The sequence below is a fragment of the Amblyomma americanum genome, chromosome 1 (genome assembly GCF_052857255.1).
Source record: "Amblyomma americanum isolate KBUSLIRL-KWMA chromosome 1, ASM5285725v1, whole genome shotgun sequence".
NCBI classification, from domain to species: Eukaryota; Metazoa; Arthropoda; class Arachnida; order Ixodida; family Ixodidae; genus Amblyomma; species Amblyomma americanum.
In genome coordinates, this window is record NC_135497.1 from 47,205,833 (window position 1) to 47,229,255 (window position 23,423).

Sequence of the window (23,423 nt, forward strand, 5' to 3'; positions counted from 1 at the left end):
ACCTCCTGAGCAGAGAAAGGACAAGAGTTTTGATTTCGAAATAAATAAATAATAATACTAATAATAATAATGTGCGGGATTAAAAAGAATTATTAAGTCAAAATGTAATGATTTGTAGAAAAGAAAATTTTGTTACACATAGCAAGGCATACGGTTCTTGCCGATGGTACGTGGTCCTGAACCGAGCCATAAGGGAAGGAATAAAGGAGGGAGAGCAGCGATGAAGCCACTCACTCCTTCACGGTTGCCATGGTAACGGCGCATGAGCACAATTGGCCTCTCCCATGTAACATGGTATCCGCGCATACGCACAACTTTCCCCTCGCGTGTACCACGAAATGCTCGACTGGTAGCCTAGTGTAGCTCCCGCTACAAAATATTTGGGACACACAGGTCCTTGAGCCCCTGCACGGCCTCACTGCACTCAAACGTTCATGTCCCGTATAACAAGTGGCAATTTATAGTGCACATTAAAGTACCCCGCCAGGTCTGAATTATCAGGCAGCCTCTGCTACGGCACCTCTCTCTTCCTTCTTTCACTCTTTATATACTTTCTGCCGTTCCCCACGGCAGGGTTGAGGTGTTCACCACAGGGTTGAGGTGTTCACCGAGATGGTACACTATCCTTTCAAAAAACAAAATTTTCTTTTCATCCCCCATCCTAAAGCTTAGCAGCGGAACACCACTAACCACTATGAAAATGAAATTGGTTTTTGGGGAAAAGAAATGGTGCAGTATCTGTCTCACATATTGGCAGACACCTGAACCACACCTTCAGAGAAGGGATAAAGGAGGGAGTGAAAGAAGAAAGGAAGAAAGAGGTTTCCTGATAGCCGTGCACTGTGACACCTGCATCAAAGTACAAGCAGCAGGCATCGAAGTCTCGGGAGCTCATTGCTGCAGCATGCCATGGGGCAAACGGAAGGAAGGCCACGCCGCGTCCAAAACGTTTGAAAGTGCTATCTGTTAAACAGAGCCATGGACTTCACCTATGATCACGCGACCACTCCTTGCACGTAGCCGGCGCCTTGCGCTAGCTTCGCCACAATCACTTGGGGCGTGCAGTGGCAACAAGACAGCGCTAAAGACAACGCCACATGCTACAGCAACCAAAGCCCATGATCAGATATGGGAACCTTCAAGTGTTTAATGCACTTGCAACCGAAGTTCCCATTGTTACTCTCACTGATGGCAGCATCATGTGCAGTTTGGTTTGAATCTGTCGTTACAGCATGCTGCATTGCCTAACATTTACGTCCACCACGCAGTAATGTGCAGGAGCGCTATATGCACTGTTGACATGTGCAGAACCCAAAGTAGACACTGGACCAAGCACAATGTTCATGTTCCGAAATGAGATGCTGTAAACAAGTAATTTTCCTCAAGCTTAATATTTCACAAAATCAGGTAAAGTCCTGAGGAATAAATTTTGGAAAGGAATAAATTTTGGAAAGGATAAGTGACAAGCTCCTTAGCGCTCTTTTTAACCACATTATTCAGGGGAGCAATTTTTTGCAATGTGCTGTTTATATGAGTCGTGACAAAACGAGCAAATTAGGTCTTCACAAAAATTCAATTCAAAAGTCGTTTCACATAAAATTGGATGAAGCAACCTGTATCTAATGGTGCTAAGTAATGTCTGCTCTTAATGATACTGATGGGTAAAGCGTCAGTGTGCCCACACACGCTCTCAGCAAAGACAAGAGCCAGAATTTTTGCAAACTATTTTTATTCCCAATGCATGGCAAATGGCTGAGGCTTAAGCAATGAGAGGCTGTGAGAGATGCCCACGGGAGACAAACCATCCTCCACACCACCGTAATATTCAGTCAGCACAGATTCATGAAGGTCTCTTCAAGGAACAGCCAGTCTCTTAACTGAACAAACCATCAACACCACTACTATATGATAAAAGGGGAAAATATTTTACATAACGAATGCTTGTAGAAGACTATCTTTCATGACTAACAAAAATATTGGTGTGCTCATAAAGCGCATAAAATATCACTAACACAACACAAAATGTTTGTTTGGAGTCCATTTAGCTAATGTTCATGTCAGTGGCATGCAGCATAAGACCAAAGCTGTCGCCACTCGTGTATGTGGCATTCGTAGTTGCATATGACAGCCATAAGGTACCCCATCAGTAAAAACTTCACAGCTCACTCTTTCAAAACTCCTTGCAAGGCTGGAAACCTTCCTCACAACCAATTCTTTCCCTGTCCCCTATTCCCAAGCCTGTGTTACCAAAGCTAGGACTCCTTGTCGGCTGAAGGCACTTCGAGCACGCGTAGAGAGTCCGTCAGCCTTGCTACCCGCTCCCCTTCAACAACATCCTCTATGATCCACGCTGGGTATCCCTTCTGCTGCTCAATTTCTTTGCACGATCCTTCGGCATTCTCCTTTGGAAGGCACATCAGCAGTCCACATGAGAAAGGAAAACAGGAAACTTGTAACTCACTAACGCCATAAATTTTACGAGTGCAACCTATGAAATAAACTTGAAATGAAATTGCTGCTGTTTTACCGCAATTCCTGTATTGCCGCAAAATTGCTGCAATTCCTGTGTTATGACTATATATTTTTCATGCACTCCTCTCCACTAATGCCCCCAGAGGCCTTGAAGGTATTGAAATAAATAAATAAATAAATAAATAAATAAATAAATAAAATAAATAAATTCCATATGCTAATATATTGGCAAGAGATTTTGAGAAAACACCCCAAATGATGCTTTAACTTGTTCATTGCATCTTGGGTGTCCGGTGGGTGATCCAAGATACTAAGTCACGCGATGAATCCGTCGCTATGCTCTGATTTATCAAAGAGCGTGTGGAAAGGACACACGCCATGTCGCTGTTGCCATTTATTGCCGTTTCCAGGAAGTTCGCATTGCTAAGTAAAAAAAAATTTTTGGCTACAGTTGTACTAAGGGCAGCGTTATCTGTGTGAAGACAAGAAATTTTCTCTATGTGAAGCCTCGACAAGTGCCAGAGACCTCCCTACTCCACCCTCCACAAGAACCACGCATCCATCACCAACCCGTTGCCTGCCTCCACACACCAGAAGCCCATGCAGCAGCAGAGCAAAAAGAGCAACAGTAAAATCAAATCCAAAGAGACAGTGGGAAAGTCAGCTGCCCTCCAGAAGCATCCCCAACCGGCCACAGCCTCACCATGCCCCACTAGCTAGGGGGCCGCCAACATAGACACCCTCTAGAAAAATTCTGTTGCACTCGGCTTTAAGTAAAAGCATTCATTAAAGTAAAAACATCAAAGTAATCACTGAGCGAAAATCCAACTGCAATTACAGCGTTCTCGCATCAGGTTTCATGATTGTCCTGTCAATTTTGTTTACTTTTCTCCTGGTACTACTCAGAGCAAAGCATCTGAATTACATTAAAAAAATCTGAAAAGAGTTTCACCCAAAAGGAGACAACAACATATCTTTCCAAGGAACAACTGGGGATTTCCGACAGGAACACCATCACTTTCATGTAACTCTAAACTCTGCATACATTTTAGCACTTCCTGACGGTGAAAGTTTGAAAAATTGTGTTGTATCTATTTTCAAGAAGCTGTGAAAGACATGAGAAGGAAATCCTACAATAGAGAAAAAAAAATTCGACTGATTGTCAGTCAGTGGCTCAACAGAGGTCTCGGCCGAATGCCCGTGCGTTAGTTTGAAGGAGGTCCCCGTGGCGGCCAGCAGGGCAGGAAATTGGCTCTGATGGGCAGCGTGTGGATCACAAACCGCACTGAGCGTTGCTGCATCTGCACCAAGTTCTGGGTGTGGCCGAGCATACCGAAGCCTGTCACGCCTGTAGCACCGTGGCAGCCATGCTTGTGCATCAGCCGAGCTCCTGGAACAACAAAGGCAAAAAATTTGTTTTAACACAGTTTCTGCACAAGCAGGAGCGAAGTGAAAGTCAATGCTCACTTGGTCACAAAATACACAACTGATGAATAGTCGTACAATGCCTCTCATTTCATGATATAAAAGGAAAGAAATGTAGCTGGTCTGATAAAGACCTGCTTTGATCAAAATGAAAAGTTTTCCTCGTCAAAAGTCTGCAATTTTGTGGTAGCCTTCTTGCATGCAGACAGTGAAGTACTAGTAAGTGGAACACACATACTTGCACTTGCAAAATGTGAGACTGCACAGATACTACCAGCATACCCTGTAAGGTGGTAGTAACTCAATTACTGCAGTCTTTAATGTTGGTCGCCAGGTTATCACTGTCCCCCTTCCCATGGGCTGCTAACAAGCTAAGATATTTCCATGTAATAAACAAGGAAGCAAAAACCAGATGGGCAAAATACAGTACTTCCCAGCCCCACCACCTTCTCAAGGCTAGTGTTTTCCAATCTAATCTAACCTGTATCTTTGTTTGTACTATCCAGACACGACTTTATTTATTTCCTTTTTTCTTTTCCTTATTTGTTGGCATAACACTGGAGTGAACGGCTGTGGTAGTAAAGAGACAGCCACAAGGATTGGATGCTTCACAACAAAAAACAAACAACTGGTGGTGGGGGAAGCCTCAGGCCCTTAACCAATATTTCAACAAGACGACTTTCCTTTTCTCCCACCTCTTGCCTAGCTGCGACAGCATCACTCTTCTTGCGTTCATCTTTTCACAACTTATCTTCTTCACTTCTGCCTTTTTAATCCTTCTCCCTGCTTGCCCATCCCTTCTTTTTCTCCAAATGAACTCCACAATTTCTTTGTGCATTTTCATGTCATGATGTCCTTTGCTCAAGCATATTTTGCAGAATCTACCATGTGCAGCAACATCTCCTAAAGTGCGTGATCAAATTCTTGGAGCTTCTTTTTATTTGTTTGCACTAATGTCCTGCACTTTTCGTTTTCAATGCTATATCATATCCCATCTCATTATTTATGTTACGATTACTGTAGTGGAAGCTGTCTTCATCATGGGACACGAATTTATTATTGTTGCCCTGACCACTGCGCTGTACTTCAATTATCAACTATTTTGTTGTCACCTTCTTAAAGCATTGCTCACAGTTTGTATGCACTTTAGTATCTGTCCACTCTCTTTCTGTGAGTGCACATGTTTCACCTCTACAATACCTCAGGAAGGCATTGCAGAGACTGCCGTAAATAAGCACATAAGCAAATAGGCAACAAAAAAAACTGCAGACACGAACAAATCAGCACCAACCATTGAGATTGAGACGTGCCATGGAGTCTATTGCATGGAGGTAGACCCTGCGTACATCTTCTTCACTGATGCCAGCCTTGCCCAGCTAAGCATGGCGCTCCGGCTTCTCCAGCCACTGGTGAGCGTTCACTGCCACCTGGGTGCCAAGGGGCTTGGTCAGTACCAGCACGTCTCCAGGCTGTGCATTGTCTGGCCTGTAAAGGGAGCATAACATTTAGCAATTAGGTTAAATGGCCAGGCTGATGAACATTCCAGTTTTTGTCTAGGGCCTTTCCTGTTGTTCTGAAATAGCTTGCCTTTAATGACGCAGTGACTACTTCTGTAGCAAACCTTCTAAAAGGATAACGTTGAGACAGGCATAGCATTACTATTGCTGTCATTCTTTGCTCTGGGGGAAGGCATATGTTCAAAGGTTTTTGCTGCAATTCTTTTTCTGTTTACATTATATTGCCATTTTCAAAATTTCACTGTCTATGCGACTGACCTGCTGGGCCTTTGCTACAAGTACTCTACTTGCAAAACGCATCAGCGTTGACTTAGTGGAGTGCAAAATAGTATCAGAACATCTTTGGTGGGTGCGGGATAGCACTTGATATAATGACGACAATTCCAATAAGACATGGTTTGAACTTGTGCAAAAGTGAATTGTATAGTACAGTGAAAGCTCGTTAATAAGAACTCGACGGGGACGACGACAGTTCAAATTGACTGAAGTTCGAACAAACAAAAGTGAACAGAATATGCATTTGGGAAGCAGTCGGGTAGCGAGATTAGCCATATCATTGTCCGAAAGTATTCCTTCATCACCTCCTACCTTTTATCTGAAGGCCTTTTTTCACCTTCAAAACTGAAGAGGCGCGTAGCATTCAGTGCATCCAAACTACCACAGCGGAGGGCCCCACTGAAGTTGCAAAAGGCATACAACCACCACTGAGCATGGTCAAAAGAACTACCGTCTCACGTCTGGCGCTTTTTGACTAAACCATATAGTGCAACCTCTGTGACTTGCAAATTCACACTTGTGAGTCGCGAGGTTGCGTAAGCATTGAAGTCGACAAGCAAAGGTAAACCGAGCGGCCACACGTATATTGCCCGATTTTGCAGCCTCCCCTGGCTCAAGGCGCACACTGCCAAACCAATGAGTGTGCTTTTTGGTGATATCCTGCTTCGATAATGCTCTGGCATTGACTTCATGCATGGTTCCAACCTTCTCTTCAAGCATTTTGGCACAGTAATTACTGAAAACGGAAGACAATTCTAAATGCGGTACACCGTGTAGGTTGACTGCTCCGGCCGCAACCAATCACATGCAAAGGGCACTGAAAAACCGAGACAAATACACACAGCAAACATCAGCCAAGCTCCAACTCATTCGTTTGGCACACGTCGTCGTTTCGCGCACGACCGCATGGTTTCGGATTTGGAGTGCTGGAGACACTGCGACATGTCTGATTCACTGTAAGCATCTCGTCGCTGGCCATGTGATCGATTTCTCAACAGCAAAACCCAACACAGCAAGCTACTGAAGCATTCGAGACCAACACATACAAGCAAGCCGGCTCAGAGGTCATGCAGTTAGTTGCTACCACTAGCACAGAGAGAAACCCCTCCCCCGTTTACCCAGCCTCTCACGCCATTTTAACCCTGCCCACTTCTCCAGAGGTGGTGAAGCCTAGTGGGAATGTTTCTTGGTTCACCGCGTCCCCCGCCCTCCAGGCGCGGTGGTGGTTGTTCGAATTAACAAATTAATGGGCTTTGTTTCACACAGACCCAGTGGAGCATGGCCAGACCCAGTCGTACAGTTCGAATTATCCAGAAATTCAAATTATGAGCTTTGGCTGTACAGTCAGGTATTTCCACGGGCAAACTACATCATCAGTGTGGTGATTATTTGGGTATTAAGTAAGGTTTATCTGAACTTTGAAAACGACGCTCATGCTGGAAAAATTCATCATAGTACCCAACAGACAGAGCCTCAAATGCTCACATTTTGCATTTCATAAATGCTAACACAGACAAAAATAGCATGGAAAACTTAATTCATTGGAAAAAGAAAAAAAAAAGAGAAACGATTACTGCACTCACGAGATGATTTCAGACTCTGCAGACTGATGATGCCACACCACCAATCATAGGCCAAGGATTGAGCATAGTCTGCCCTCCTGTGACCCTTGTGCCTGCTTGTTCAGCCAAGTCCTGTGGAGAAACAAATGCCATTTAAGCTATTTGCACCATGCTTATCACTTCAGTACTGGGGCATGAACTCAGGCAGTGAAAAGAGTTAAAAGCTGAAACACTTGAACAGCTGCTCTCTGACATGGACATCTCTTGTAGATCTTCTCTCAAGTTATCTCTTCACCATGCTAAGCGCACGAACTTGAAAAAGAAATCTGAGACTGCATTCAAATTTTGAGAGCTCACACAACTAGTGCCCTCACACTCACATTAGCTCTGATAGGCAGCCATGGCCTACACACACCTCAAAACATTGATGCAAACATCTTAGGCTTTACTGCAGCAGGGGCCGATCCTACCTTGACTCCCCCTGATGAGAAGAGGCACGACAATGTCCCTCTGCTTTTCAGTGAGCTTAGTGCTGACAGCCATTACCATCAGCACGTTATCGCAGCGGGTCATGCCAAGTGCATAAAGATCAGACAGCACATTGGCACACGCTATCTTGCCCTGCAACAAACAAAAACAATGAATAAGAAAACATCCTGTACACATGGTGCCAGCAAAGGACACCAACATGAGGCCTGTCACCTATTTGATTCATTATTGTGTAACAACGAAGATGTGTCAACGCAGTAGCGGCAGTGCTATCGCTGAGCACGCGCTGCTGGCTGGCTCTAGAACAACCGCCGACGTAAGGTAACAAACGCTGCTATCGTATTGACACATCGTTACAATCAGATTTATTTACACGCTTATAGAAAGTATAATTATAGTGTGGTTTTGAGCCCAATAAGACTGCTCAGTAAGTGACCTGTTATCCAGACTAGCCAATAAGTGAACAAACTTAGCACTTAGAAACTCAGATTATAGAAAAAGTTTGGTGATACTCTTACAGCTACAAGAATATATATTTAATGCTGCTTTGTTTCGTTTTATCGCCTGGTATTAAAACTACAGACACATAACTTTCTGCAAAAAATAACACTTAGTATTTTTTGTACAGTCGACTGAAGTGACAGCAGAGCACTGTGATGTTGAAGTTTGAGTATACAATCTGCCACCAGGTTACTAAATGCAGGTAAGCATTTTTTTACAATGTTGAACACTTACAGCTATGTAGGGGTCTTCAACAGATGGATAGAAGTAATCAATAGTTTGAACCAGAGAATAACCAGAATCTCCAAGGGGCACAACACTGGAATCCATGCCAATGTCTGAATGGAAAAAAATATGTATATTAGTCAGGTTGTTATGGGCAGCTTCTTGAGGAAAGGGACATTTTCAGGGAAGTTATCAGAGTTACTACATTTAAAAGCACTGTACAAGGCACCCAAAATGTCTTCAATGAGGTTAAACTGTCCGCACACCATCAGTGTTGGGTTTTGTTCCCATTATGACTTAGAGAACTATAGACACCCAGCATTAGTTCGTTTTATTCTTTCAAATGATGCGTTAAACATTAGAATACTTATGCCACCATGTGGACAACTATTAGCAATAAGTAATTTGTATCTTAATTTCTTCTTTCATGATATTTCATTTTAATCAACCGAACGAGTGCCGAGACATGGGGTTCACACTTAGGTAGCATGAGGCACGAAAAAAAAAACCTGTAATATAAATGCTGATACAAAGTTTTAATTCACTAAAACAATTAAACCAGCTTGCTTCAAGAGCTGGAATGACAACAAGCAACATATCAGCAGGTAAACTGCCGTTCTTTTCGTGTCTCATGTGTCCTACTTGTCACACCCATCATTTGGTTGATGAAACTGAAACTTAAACAGGGCCAAGAAGAAATTCAGTTATAAATTTAGCAGTCACAAGTGAGTACCAGGTGGTGATCTATGTATTGTAATGTCTAAAGCATGACTTGAAAGAAGAAAAAGTGCAAGCAAAAACTTTATTGTCTAGAGTGTTTAAATGTGAGGCTAAATTTGTACTGAAAGGGAAGATCATTCATAATCCAACACAAATACTATGTTGGGACAGACAAAAAGGAAAGAAACAGTCTACCGGCTTGTACCCGAAAGTGTAATAGCTTTATATCCAAACACCAGAATAAAGCTGGCCACACAACTGTAAATGTTTAGTCAATCTGCTGTACCAGAAGAGAGTGTCATGCATGTCTTCAGCTAGTAAATTCTTTAATTAATTATTAATCGGTGTGTATTGTAAACCAGAGCACAGCTACTTGAGCGTCCGTGTTCAGTTTGTAAAACTAAAGTACACTTGGATATTTATCAACATTAATATCATCTCACTGTCATATTTCAGTCACTGACAGCCATTGTCCCTCCCTCATGCTTTTAGTGCGAAAGCACTATTCCACATGTACCAACCCCTAGCAAGAATCTTGTCTTGTGCTTGTACTATCCCAAGCTCGGGTCAGTTCGGAGCAGCATCACGCAAGCTGCAGCCAATAGGATGAAGCTCAGGTAAGTTTGGAGAAGCATCGCGCCAACTGTAGCCATTGGGAGGAGGGCATCTCACCACCTAGGTCACATAAGCTTGTGGCAACATCACATTCTGCGCATTGGATTGTGAGAAAACTGTCCACCGTGGCAGTCAAAATAATGATTGGCCGCAAAAGGTTCCTCGGGAAGAGCAACATGAGTCGCACGATCCCTACCGGTGGCTATGATAGAAACAGACACCTGTCAATGCAGTGGCACATCCCTTAACCGCTGCGTCACTGCGCTAGTAGTGGTACGCCGCCATCTATGAATGTTAAGTAGAGAATTACCACCTCTGCCTATATGGGCATTCTCCTACTAAACCCCTCAGAGTGGCACTTAAGTGTCCCCTGCTTTCACACGTGTACTTGGTTTAACTACGTTAAACCCCTACCACTTTTTTTTTGTTTAAAGGATACTGAACTAGAAACATCACTCACTTTATGTGTCACGTCACTAGTGAATTTTAGGCTCGACAGACTGAACAGAGTTCACTGAATGCCAGAGGTATTCTCTCACCAATGACTGATTCAAGAACTGCAATTTTATAAAACAGCAGAAGCATGGAACAAAACAGTCAATAAGTATATCCTGCATCACATAATATGTTCATTTCAATGCTGGTACAATAAAAAATCGTTAATTCCATCATGACATAAATGGCAGCCTTGTTGAGTGGCTGCACTGTTCTGAACAGAAAATAGCTAGATCAAGACAGTGATCAACAATTCCAAGTTGATGAATTTTGTATTTTTTGTAGGCTGAACTAAAGTGAAAAAATAGCAGAATGATGTTAGCGCCTGCTATAGCACACTAATGCATGCAAGTGAACAACTGAGTACTTTTGCGCTGGCACAAGTACATAACACCACGACAAGTACTTATGTCCTGAATCCAGTAGTACGTTCGTTTCACTGCCGTACGGTTACAAAGCATCACCGCAGTCGAAAAATCTGTTGAGCGTGCCGTTCTAATGCTTGTACAATCAGGCAAAGACGACAATAAAGTATCGGCACAAGTGTTCGGTGTACAAATTAAAACAAGCTGCTCTAAAGCTTGAACGCACCGATCTTTGATCCCTCAGGGTGGTACAACACGGTCTGCTGTGCTTCGCCGTCTCCCTTCAGCGAATTGAGCAGCTTGTTGAGCATACCCTGGGGAACCTTGCAACCTCATCCTTTCATGTCAGCCAGGATCAGGAGCCAAAACTCTGGCTCGAGCCCGTGCTCGGCATTGTCGAACGGGTAGTAGATCACCGTCACGCCGCTGGCTCCGCGTCGGAACATGTAGCTCCGGCCGGTGACAGCATCGACATGTGCAGCCTCACCACTCATCCCGGCGAAAGTTCGAACGGCGGGCGGCAATGGCAGCTTGTGCAGTCTAAGCAGAAGAAGAAAAGGAAGTAATGACACCTCCAGCCAATAAGAATTGATCGCCGATCAATTCAAATAATTCACACAGTGGAGTGGCAGCGGACAGCTTTGCCCAAACTGACTGCTCGTGACCGCCAGCCGACTTGCCTGCTCGCGTTCCTTGGAGCCTGTCGAACGCAGCTCCAATGTCGACCGAGAACTGTCTTCATGCGCTTCACTTCCTTGCTTGCTGGCACTTCCCTATGCGCTTCCCCACTTTTTCTTTTATATGTAGCGCAAAGATAAGTAGTAGCGCTGCTACCTGCTCAAAACTATTTTGAGTTGCCACGTAGCGGCTATTCTTCAGTTTGCCATTTTGTTCCTATAGGCATTAGAAATACTTTTCATTTACTTTGTGATTAAAAATGCAAAAAAAGCAAAAATTCTATTGGAATTTCAAATGCACGCAATGTTACCTAAGCATGTAAGCTTTATGCACACACACGCAAAAATAACTTGCAGTCACTAAAAACCGCAGCGCCAGTAAAAACAAAGTGACAATACTTGGACGCCATCTGGATGGCATGTCTGAATGTTACGCCTAATCCCTTAGTGACCTGACAAAATCAGCAGGAAAGATAAAGTCGCAAGTGCTTCGGAAAGCCCCTTGAATGCAGGCGAAAGAACGTTTAACTACATCAAAGACTTTCTCTCCGATAGAACGGCTAAAATTCAAATTGGCACAATCAAATCCGACACCATCAGTTTAGGAGACAGAGGAATGCCACAAGGATCTGTCCTGTCCCTCTTCTTATTCAACATAACCGTCAACAAAAAGGCACACGAAGTCGCCAAAATCCCAGACCTAGAACACTCTTTGTACGCGGACGATATCGTCCTTTGGACCACTAAGGAGAGTATCGGCACGATACAAGATACGCTACAACAAGCGGCAGATGTAGTAGTAGAGGAGGCACAAGCAGCAGGAGTTCCGTGTCCCCCCAAAAAATCCGAAGTCCTCATCCTACACCCAAAGCGTCAAAGAAACAAAGAAAAAATAAAGCACCTCAGATCGAAATCTACGTGGAAGGGGCAGCCATCGCAGAAGTGGAAACACTAAGAATATTGAGAACCAAAAAACGTCACACTAAATAAGAAACTGAGAAACACCGTCAACCAAATCTCCCTTATCATCAGATGGATTGCAAATAGGCGAGGAGGAATTAAAGAAGCCGAGACCAGGAAACTTATCCAAGCCTTCGTTCTTAGCAGAGTCATCTACTGTACAGCATACGTCACCCTCACAGTCAGAGAAAGAGATGACCTGGATGCTCTAATTAGACAATCCTACAAAATTGCGCTCAACCTCCCCCGTCATACCCCAAATGAAAAACTACTCCAGTTAGTTTTCCAGCTGAAAACCGGGAGAGGGCCAAGATCATCTTGATCTGCATGCAAAGGATGCCTGCGTACGCCTTTTGGCCTCAAACACGCAAATTACAGTCATCGAATGCCGGCGCTGCTTCTCAGAGAGGCAAAATGTTTAAAACCAAGCACCTGAGGCACATGTACACAGCCAGATCTCAACGAAGGGCATTTCAAGAAATGTGAAATAAGCAGTCACAACTTGCAGCTTTGCAAGAAAAGAAAAGCCTTTATTCGATGCGCTCTTGAAAAGCCTATAACTTAAAATTGCAAAATACAAGTGACAGCATCAGGTAGTAGCCAACAGAGATATACTGATACTAGTACTGGTACTGACTAAACTTAAAACCAGCCAGAAGACACAACACAGGAGAAGACATGAGCTCAACAAGAGGCTGGACTAACAACTGAAATTTTATTGAAAGAAAGCCGCAAAAGAAGATCCGCAAAGACATGCGTGCGCACAGTACCCCAAAGCAGTGAAAGGAGGATATGCAATCGAAAGTCACTGGCATACTAGTGAATCTAAAAAAGCAAATTCCTTACGGCGAAAGTTTACCGACAGCTTAGCCACACGTGTCCTTAGCGTTACCGATGTAGTAAACCTCAAGTATCTACCGACAGATTTCTCCCTTCCATAAACCACTGATGTGTTGCGGAAATTAGGCGTTCAAAGAGATAGGTCATCCACATATTTGCGTTCAAAAGATTGAGTGTGTAGTGCCAGATTAGAATTTGCCTTCCCTCCTGTAGATTGAAAGTGCTCAGTCAGGTGCAAAATCAGACATCTGCCTGTCTGCCCATAGTAGTTGCAGCCATAAGGCAGTGGAACACAATAAACTTTATTACTTCTGCAAGTGGTGAACCTTTTTATACGTGACACTGTCCATTGTGGATGATTACCCATAGTTTTATCAAGCCTTTTTTAATGGCCACGCAAAAGCCTCTTATCTTGCACTTAGCTGTTAAGACGACAGCAACATTACACTTTGCCGAGACTTTCTTGAGACTGTGTGAAATACTGTAGAGGTAAGGTATATCAGCATCATCCGAGTATGTGTTCCGTTCCCCTGAGCAAGTGAAAACACGCTCTGACAGGTTGGTGAGATGGGCAAGTGGGAACCCAGCTGCCATTAGCTTGGAAACCTGCTATGAGAATGCGTCCTCAGCAGAAATGGCATGACTTAAGTAAAGCTGATGTCATGCATGCGATTGCACACCCATCAAGTGTTTCCATCTTTACTGGCCTTAGCCAGAGACAAGTACACCTCTTCACCACCCTTCCCTAGCCACGAGTGGCCTGACTCGTACCTAAAAAGAGGCTTCCCGGATCTTGGGCTGTAGCTCCAACAAACATGGCCGTCCACAAAGCGCAGGTCTGAACCAAGAAACTGCTAACGGTTCTGCTTAGACAATTCTGACGTAAAAAAGAGGCCTTGACTGCACACCTTAAAGACTTCTAAAACATCTTGTGCCAACTTTTGTGGGCCCTCCATGCCCAGGAAATTTAGGTAGTCATGAAAACAACGAAATGCTCCTATGCTGAGGTCTTCTAAACAGGGCTCTAATGCCTTATCGACTTCAGATTAAAAAGTGTTGCTGATCAAAGGTACGACCTGGGTGTAAATAACGCCCTGACAACTGACAAATCCAGATTTGTGGTAAAAGGACAACAGCCCCATGAAGCTAGCAACCGAAATCACGCAACTGTCTGTAAAAGCCTGTTCATTGTCCACCCTGATGCAGTCTTGCACATGCCTCAGAAGTCTATCATGTGACAATGAATAGTACAGGTCCTCCATGTCGATGCTCACTGCAGAGCACATGCCCAGGTTGCTGTCCACAAGAAACTAGATCTCCACAGAACTCCACTCTTGCGAGTTGGCAGGGCAGTATTTACATCAGAGATCAGGCGTATGCAGAGGGTCCCAGGTCGCACCGTTCCTCCGCGACATTTTTCTGTACAGAGTCGATACGGCATCAAAGCTCTATTTGGAAGACCTCGGCATAGTAGCATTTCGTTATGTTGATGGCTACCTAATTTTCATGGACAAGGAGGGCTCAGATAAGTTGCCACAAGACATTTTAGAAATCTTTAAGGCATGCGGTCAAAGCCTATCTTTTACGTCTGACTTTCACTAAGCAGAACCGTTTGCAGTTTCTTGATATAGACCTGCACTTTGTAGACGACCACGTGTGTTGGCACCATAGCCTAAGATCAGGAAAACCTCTTAGCTATGAGTTGAACTACTCGCGGCTGGTGAAGGACGGGTTGGCAATCGCATGCATCACGACCGCTTTACGGAAGTCATGCCATTACAGTGTTGAGAGATCATTCTCGGAGCAGGTTTCCAAGCCAATGGCAGCTGGGTTCCCCTTTGCCCATCTCGTGCACCTGTCAGTGTGTTTTCACTCGCTTGAGGGAAAGGAACACCACTCGGATGATGCTCACGTAGTGGAGCAGCACAAAAATGTGCCCTCTATACCTTACCTCCATGGCATTTTGCACCGTCTCAAGAAAATCGCACCAAATTTAAGTATGATCTTGCTGTTGTCTTGATAGCTAAAAGCGAAGTAGGAGCCCTTTGCACCACCGTTCAAACTAGGCTCGATAAAACTACCGGTAATCATCTGCTATGCACAGTAGGAGATAAAAAAGGTTCACCACTTGCAAAAGTAAAAGGGTTTTTCACGTTCCACTGCCTTGTAGCTGAAACTACTATGGGCAGACAGGCAGATGTCTGAATGTGCGGCTGACTGAGAGCACCTTCACTGTATAGGAGGGAAGGCGAATTCTTACCTGGCACTGCACGCTCAACCTCGTCAATGCAATCGGAGGACGACCTGTCTCTTTGCACGCCCGATTTTCGCGGTACATCAGTGGTTTATGGAAGTGATAATCTGTCCGGACATAGCTGAGGCTTACTATATCGGTAAGGCTAAGGACATGTGCGTGGCTAAGCCGTCGGTGAACCTTCAGGAATTTGTTTTTTTAGATCGTTTACTAGTATGGCAGTGCCTTTCGATTGTTTTTCGCCCTCTCACTGCTTTGGGGTTTGTGCGCGTGCATCTCTTTGCAGGTCTTCTTTTGCTGCTTGCCTTCAATAAAACTTCAGTTGTTAGACCAACCTCGTCTTGTGCTCATCTCTTCTGTGTTGCCTTCAGGCTGGTTTTAAGATGTAATACTGAATGCCAGAAGACAGCCATTTTAGAGTCAAGAACACTTATAATGGCTGCAATTAAAATGAGTGTTCATTTATTACAAAAAATAGCGCTTGCTTCATTAATTTATGCACGAAGTAAATGACACCACATCACAATAAACAAGGACTAACCCTCATGGTGAAACTGCAGTTACAGCGAACAAGTGAACAGCGAACAAGTTACAGCGAACTAAACCTGCCACCACATCTAAAAGCTTGAACTTCAGGCCAACGCAGAAATCAGATCAGATTACTTCCCAAACCGCATGACACTGCCAAGCAAAGAATGTGACCACCAATAAAAAGCAACAAAAAGCAAACTGTAGGTAGCAGCCAATCTCAAGCAATCTCATGCAGAAAAGCTACAAGGTCAGGCCAACAAAGATGTGGAAAGAGAAATTTGACTAAAGGCAACAGCAAGCACATTATTAAGGTTTTTCACAGCACACTGAGCCCTTTAAATGGAAAATACTTTCCTGGAAAAACATACCAGAAGCAGCAAATTTTTTTCACCAATCAAATTTTTTTCATGTACTTCACTGTTCTTGAAGCATGGGTAGGTGCAGAGTAGTCAGTTTAATACATGCATCCTTAAGCAATGCCACGCCAAAAACTGTACTTACAGAAAAAGCTTGCTTTACTGAGTGAATACCACTGGCCATTCACAAATTTCCCAGCCTGCTCCAGGTCACTGGCACAAATCGCACGCAACTTGCTGACTTGTACAACTTCCATGCTACCCTTGGTCTTTAGCTGGAAAAAAAATCTGAGGGATCAGCAAGATATCAAACTTTATATGCATTGCTTTGTTTCAATGACTAAGAAAAAAAAACAGCGTTTTCCGTGAGCATAACTAAACTATTTTTTCACACTAGCTTTCTGCAGTAATTCCCGTTTATCGCGACCTCGTTAACGCTGACTTGCTGCACGGTCCCAGCACTACTGTGTATAGCTCTATGGTTTCAAATGCTTGTTAGCTCTGAGCCCTTGGCCTTGCACTGGTTAATGCAGAAAACCTCGGAAAGGGCAATCAGAGCTTTGAGCTTTGAGCCACAGGTATTCAGAAGCTCGATGGTCCTGTGGGAGAACGTTTGGGCGGGTGACCCAGTAACAAACGCTGCTACAGTTACTTTCACTCCATTGCAAAAAACTCACACAGCAGAGACCTGTCCTCCATTTTGCAGTGCAGAAACAATCACTGAAATTCAAAGCATGCATACTAAATGCACACCTACCTTCGAACACAGCTTCATAACTATGGGTATAATTATTGCAATGAAATACCAGTCAGTACATGTAGTGTTCAATTTATCCTAAAATTATAAGCAAATCGACAAACAATAAACATTAAAAGGAAAATAAAATAACCAGAATTGTTAAAAAATTTGTCAGAAGAAATATGTGACTTCCACCACACTTCAGCAGTTCTTAAGCTTTGTGCACCATCAAACCACACTTTCTTCTTACAGGCACATTTGCACAGAAATTGGGCTGAACCTGGTCTTTAAGAATCTTTTTGGGTTCAACAGCAGGAAGAAACCAGGTTTTATCCAGAACCAAAGGGCCTTACACATTGCAACACAAGCCCAGATGGTGCAGTTGAGTCTACAGCCACTTGCATAAGTCTCCAATTTTCCTGCCCTCCACAAGCTGCATGATCCCTGTCTGCTACTAGCCAAATTTCACTATTCTACCTGGCTCAGGGCCTCCCACTGCTTTTCTCAATCTTGGAATCCTGCAGCCCTAGCACATCATCAGCTGTTTATTTATATATTTACATTTCTGCAGTGCCACGAAGGCATAACTGCAGGGGGGATACATACATACACAATCAATCCTACAGCATGTGCCAACCTTTTGTACAGGATGGGAAAGAATCTATGGTCGATGATAAAAAGGTGTCAACAGCGCATTCACATCAGTCAATTCTTCAGGGAAGGGCAAGAGGAAAAGCAGAAAAACAGCAGCTGAGCATGCGTGCACATCACAATTCCAACAACAGTGCTCGGAACTTTGCTTTGGACTGGCATTCAACAATACATTGAGGCAGCTTACAACATTCATGTGGAAAGAAAAACAATTTGAACACATTAGTACCGCATTTTATCTCATGTATTTTGCAGTCGTGGTTGTGCCTTCTGGATACAAAATGAGGTGGCAGCGAACAAGTTTCGGGGTTAATAGTAGTTTCCTTGAAATAAATGTGGTAAAGGAATGCTAACCTTATTCGTAAACGGCACTCCTCCAGAGAGTCCCAGTTCAGGTCCTGCTTGATACTGTTATTTCGATAATTAAAAGTATATCTGTTGCTGACAAACCACGCCGCACGATTCGGAACGCGTTCCAGCATATCACAATAGGTTCTGACTAGAGGTTCCCACACTGCACTGGCATACTCCATAATTGGTCAGATGGTAGTGAAGTATAAAAGTTCCTTAACCTTCTGAGGAGCGTCCCAAAAATTCTTTAGTAAAATTCTTTAGTAGTAAAAAGCAGTAAAATTCTGCTTTCAGGTAAAGGCCGAAATCTGCCAAAATGGTGGAAAAAATGTGGTCCTTACCCACATATATACAATACTTCCAACACCCTCTCAGGATACTGTACAATATAATGCAAAAAATTTTCCCACAAATGAAGGAGTTCTGAAATGCGGGTTCTGCTTCAAAGAAGCATTCGCAAAACGAAACTAACTTGAAAGCTTATTCTGCAATACAACTGTTAACCAATTCTTCAGACTTTAAGATTGGAATGCATCTGATTTTTCTGACTTCTCTGTACCTCTGTGAGACATTGCAGTTTATTGTGACTGAAATTTCACATGCGCCACAACTTGCTGCTTGACTTTTCGGAATGCCTTCATGCTCACCTGCACGTCGCCCCAGCAATCATGAAGGCGAATTCTGAATCCTATTTGAACTACAAAACTTAAAGAATTTGTTTAAATCAAACTCGTTAACATCGGTTTAGATGACCAGACTAACACGTTTCCTATGGGATGACACACAGCTCACTAACTGCACATTGTGCGCTTTTTTTTATTCTGCAACACCTCCATTCTTTCATTTGTGCGAAGTGCCACACATGACCCTGTATTAAGCTTTATGTACCCACAGTTCCCAAAACTGGCTAAAGCAGCCTCTGAAACCCTAAGTAATTGAACACTTGCATTTCATCTCATGAGTGTGTTTCTATGTAAAATGAGGACACATACACACAAGCATGCAAGCACGCATGCACACGTGCAAGGAAGAAGGCTAGGAATGCACCTTGAACAACTTCTGCATCAGCTGCCGAAACTGATCGGCTGCTGCCCTTGCTGACCGAGTGCTCCACAACTGTACCAAATATGTTGGCAAGAAGGTCCAAAGTAGCGCAGATGGCATCGTCTTGTTGCCTTAGAATCCACATGGGGCTTTCTGCAAGGTTTCAAATAAAAATGGTGCAGCACACGTCATACACAAAACTTAACAGTAACTAACAAACACTCGTGCATCAAAGCAGAGGCAGCAGCTGTGAAGCACTACGCTTGTTTTCGATCACTTCCCAAAGTGACTCAGACAATAAAGGACACCGTAATAGAGGGCTTCAGATAATTTTGACCATCTGCGGTTCTTTAATGTGCACTGGCATCCCACGGTACACGGCCCTCAAGCATTCCGCCTCCATCGAAATTCAACAGCGGCAGCTGGGATCGAACCCACACCTTTTGGGTCAGCAGCTGAGCACCACAACCACTGAGCCACTGTGGCAACTTTAATGACAACAAAGGATGGCTTATGTCATTAGTGAATTATTGACAGTTCTGTCTAGAAAGCAGGAGGCAAGTAGCTGTTAGTGGCATCAGAACTGTAAACCTAAGCGGTCAAGTCAAGTCCCATGGGTAGCATTTCAGTGCATCTTGTAAATCATCTGTGCTATGCAGTCGAGTCCGCTTATAACAAACATGACCATCACATGGCGTCCGCTCGTTATATCCCGAAGTCCGTAGTAAGTGGACCAGAGCTTTAAAGACAGCTGCTTGTCAAACGAAAAAAATTTTTCTTTCCGAAAAAGTCCTCGATGATCGTCTCTTTTTGCAGCGCAGATCCGATGATTGAGGTTTCCATATTATTTTAAGCAGAAGCGTGCTATCGCCGAGGCCCTTGACATAGACGAGTTGTCTGAGGCTATCTATGTAGCTCATTGCTACAGGCACGCTTATGGGTCCTGGCTCCGAAGCTTCATCCTCATCTGATTCCTCTGCGTCACTCTCGTTCCGCACTTCAGAAACGATGCCCTCGTTTGTGCACTGTTCCGTGGTGTCGGCGTCATCAACAGAAGTAAAATCATTCCAACCAATGTCATGACCCCCATGTCGGAGTTGGTGACACGCCGCCACAAATTGCCGCTGGGCTGGTCATCTTCCGAAGAATCAGGCTCGGCATCAGACACTGTGTCGACGAAGCCGCCCTTGCGGAAGCAGTTTTGCTAGCCAGTGGCCGTCACCACCGCACAGGCCGCTTTCATAATCTCTACAGCTGAACACAATGGAAGTGGGCTCGGTGTTCCCGTCCGCCATCCCGAATTACAACCTGGGCCCAAGATTTGAACTAAGCCAACGAAACGTCCGCACCGCAACAAGAGTGACAAAAGCGCGTGATGGGGTGGGCGTGCAGCATGCACAGGTGGCAATCAAGCCAATCAAGCTAAGGATACACACGCACAGCGCCATCGGAGAGACCAATAAGGGGCGTCCGTGAGTGTCAGTGCAGCCACCTCTTGGCTCCCACGGAAAGCCTGCTTCACAGTGCGTGGCCTCTGCGATCGATACTGGCGGCGGTGGCGTTGTTCGCAGAGGCCACGCGTGGATTTGGAAGAGGGTGAGGATAAAGGAGTGGAGTTGCGAGGAGGGGCGGGAGGGCGATCTTGGAAGTCGCGTCGGCAACGAAAGGGTAGCTCGCTCAAGTGCGGCACGAAACAGGGCGGGCAGTTCGCTCGTGATGAGGTTTGGGAAAGCATACCGCACGCCGGGCGCACAAAGGGGTTGGAGGCAGGTTATCTCGCATCACAGCACCGTCCGTTCGCTGTAACCGATCAGCAGGGCTTAATGACGTTTGTTATACGTGTGATTTTGTGCCATTGAAATAATGTATATTTTGACGGTTGCGCAGGTCTCGTTCGTTACAACCAGAAAGTTCGTCTTAAGTGGGGCCGTTACATGTGGGCTCGACTGTACATGCAACAACTTTTTTAAAACGAAGATTTCCTGGGCCTGGTTACATGCAACACTGCACTGTGTTTTGCCGCTTGAAAATTCGTCATGTGGTATGAGATTACGGTGACCGTTGATGTTGCCTGCATGCAGCTGGCTGTAATTTGAAGGCAACACCGAGGCTACCAGACAACCAGGCCTGCACTCTATCACTCGTTCTGGAAGCAGCCAGTGGCAAGCTGCACTTGGAGCTGATGCTGCATGCTGGCACCAACATTGCAGAACTCCATGAAACTAGTGCAGCCAAATCAAAGAGAACTTATGCTGTCAAAGTGTTCTCCGATATGAGGCCACCCGTTCGTCGTCCTGCCTGCCATTGCACGCAGTGAGAGGTAAGCAAGCGACTATGCAGCATGAAATTCAGGTTTGAGTAAAGCTATTTCGACGATCTCCTGCCGCACCATTCATACCTGGACACAGCCTCCATTCGGAAGTCCATTTGATTTAACCGGTGTGAGATCCATTGCGTCTGAATTAGCGAGCATCCGACACTCGCTGGGACAGAGCCATCAGTTTGAATCATCCGGATTTCCGAATTAACGGAGGCTAAAGCAATGAGCTTTTACTGTACTTGGGAAAAAAATATTGTTAGCTGACCACAGTAAGAGGTTGGTCAATCTTTCCAGCAGCCTCGGCAAGATCAGCAAGAAGCAACTCCGCGATGGTGTCCACATCCTCAGTCTCCAAAGCGGCCGTTATCTTTTCTGCAGCAAGAGTCAGAAATGAAATGGCAGGTGCAGCTTCCTTGGAACAGATCCTTCTCTGAATGAAGGAACACTGTTCATGAGCTTGCACTGCAAAACAGAGGGCATTTCCTTCCTTCTGTTGCCTCCTGTTAAGTACTATGTTCAAAGTCGTACAGTTTGGCACATTAGTAGACTGTGCTAGGTGCCAAACATGAGCCAAACATGTTGCACTCAACAAAATGCACAAGCAGAAGCATAAAAGCTCGGCAAATGCAGCAAGGCATCACACAGTGTCCTTGTCATGGGAAGATGGAAGCACTGCCAAGAACCAAGAAACCTCAAAAGTTCTACCCCAGTTCTTGGAGCCCTTCATTACACACATCAACAACTACTGCAGGTGATAATCAAGACCTCGCAGGTTCGTAACCGTGGCAAAGTAAAGCACTTGCACTCACTGTCAGCAGTGACGTTGCTGAGATCTGGCAACCGCTGCAAGGCCGTGCTTGCGTACGCCAGTCGAGCGAGAGACACCTCCGAGGCGTCTGTCGGCATCAAGAATGGACGCACCATTGTGAGAACTTGCCCCTCGTCCAGTGACGAGCACAGGTCATCACACACAAACACCAGTGCACAGGTAAAACCTACAACAAGCACGATGGCAGTTGAAAAAAAGAATGGCTACTTCAAAAAATGGGCTCTGACTCGTCAGTTATGTGAGCCACTTTGATTAACTTTCTCCTTGATTTCTTTCAATCTCCTTCTCCCCCATTCATGAAGAAGTGGGGATAATGTATCATATTTGAAACTCCACCTACGTGCAGACCTCAGGCATCAAACACACCACAAGACAAAGCCTGTGAAAAAACTTCTTAAGCTGGCATAAGTTATGCCTTACGCTAAGGCTCCATCCCAATCAACCCCAATCGAATGAACGTGTATGATGCCATTCTGACAACCCCTCATGAAAAAGAAAAAAAATGTGAAAGGAACCAGAGAAAAAGAAAAATATGCGAACCAGCAAAGGCCATGCGTCGATTAAATGCAGGACAATTATAAGAATACACGCATGCTAGGAGCAGAGAGGGGACATTCTGCACACACCATTTCTTGCTCTGCTCTGTGGGCTCAAACAGGAGGCGCCTCAAGGTGCCAAGGACAACTCCTTGCTCCAGAAACTTGCACAGATCCTGAAACAAAGAACCACTGCAAATTGAAAGAAACTGCAAAAGGATCCCACAGGTCAACTGGCGTGTAGACATGACTGAAACATTACCCAAAGGATGAAAATTTACAGATGGGTTGTAATTCTCTTTCCTGGCTCGTTCTACCACCATGCAGCCAAAATCAAAGAACCTGAACCGAGGGGCTACAACACAGTATTAAGTAGGGGAAAAGGCACAAACAAATAAAAAGAAAATCAAACTTGAATTACAGAAACATTTCTTTTTTTACTGTTTTTCCAACTGCTGTCACACTTATCCCTCACACTACTCCCAGTGCGTATGTCATTCATAATAAACTGCTGTTAGCATGTTTTCTGTAATGCTTTTATGCAGCCACAGCAAAGCAAAGGTGAGTAGGCAAACAGTGACAACAATTCAAAGTGAAATCAGTGACAACTATTTAATGCAATGCATGTAACATAGCTGACACAGTGCACTCACCTTGCCAAGTGCAAGCACAG

General features: G+C 44.5%; 1 pseudogene; it reads right to left on the reverse strand.

The window, feature by feature from the left end:
- Nucleotides 1–1,749: 1,749 nt before the first annotated feature.
- On the reverse strand, nucleotides 1,750–8,909 carry LOC144112740 (inactive selenide, water dikinase-like protein; annotated as a pseudogene).
- Between the last annotated feature and the right edge of the window lie 14,514 nt (nucleotides 8,910–23,423).